At 36.7% G+C, this 809-nt stretch overlaps 1 pseudogene; it reads right to left on the reverse strand.

Annotated features, from left to right (window-relative positions):
* LOC110019359 overlaps positions 1 to 809 on the reverse strand; it is a 57,730-nt pseudogene that overhangs the window by 9,475 nt on the left and 47,446 nt on the right.

Consider the following 809-nt stretch of genomic DNA (forward strand, 5'->3'; position numbering starts at 1 on the left):
TATTTTTAATGTTTATTAATCCCGTGCATTTTCCACAACACGAACCGTATTTCGACTTAACCCCAATTAAAGTCACGCATACGAAGATCGTTCAAAGAAAGTATCTAATCCTATTTAAATTAGAGGGAAAGACCCATGAAAAACCAAACTTATTGCGCATACTCCTTTCGGCGCCTGACGAGTGGTTAGTACCTATCTGAGATGGGATCCACCGTGATGTAGTTACTCACGATTACTAGTAATTCCTTATTCATGCAGTCGAGTTCCAGACTACAATCCATTTTATAATCTGCTTTAAAGATTAACTACTATTCGCATTATTGTCTCTTTTTGTACAAATACATGTGGCACGTCTATAGCCCACAATATTAAGGTCATGATGACTTGTCTTCTTCCCCATTACTTTCCCCTTGTATTAAGGGGAAATCACAATATTGAGACCGATTTTAGTCACTTGTTAAATAAAGCGAGGGATCACGCTAATTTTATGAATCTAACCACAATCTCACGACATTAGCTTTAGACAGCCGTGCAACGCCTGTAATATCCTAATAAATATTATTCAAATTGTGGTAAGATTTTTCGAGGATTATCGAATTAAATAACATACTTCACTACTGGTTTCAGAAACGGTCTAATTATTTTAATTCCATTCCGGGGTTGCCCCTTTACTCATGAGGTGGAATGCTTACACTTTAATTTATACACTCACTTTGTAGCATATAACATTCATAATTTTCTGCTTGGACTACTAGGGTATCTAATCCTATTCGCTCCCCAAGCCTTCGTTCCTCAACGTAAGTTTATAG

This window comes from Phalaenopsis equestris, unplaced genomic scaffold, assembly GCF_001263595.1.
Source record: "Phalaenopsis equestris unplaced genomic scaffold, ASM126359v1 Scaffold000002, whole genome shotgun sequence".
NCBI classification, from domain to species: Eukaryota; Viridiplantae; Streptophyta; class Magnoliopsida; order Asparagales; family Orchidaceae; genus Phalaenopsis; species Phalaenopsis equestris.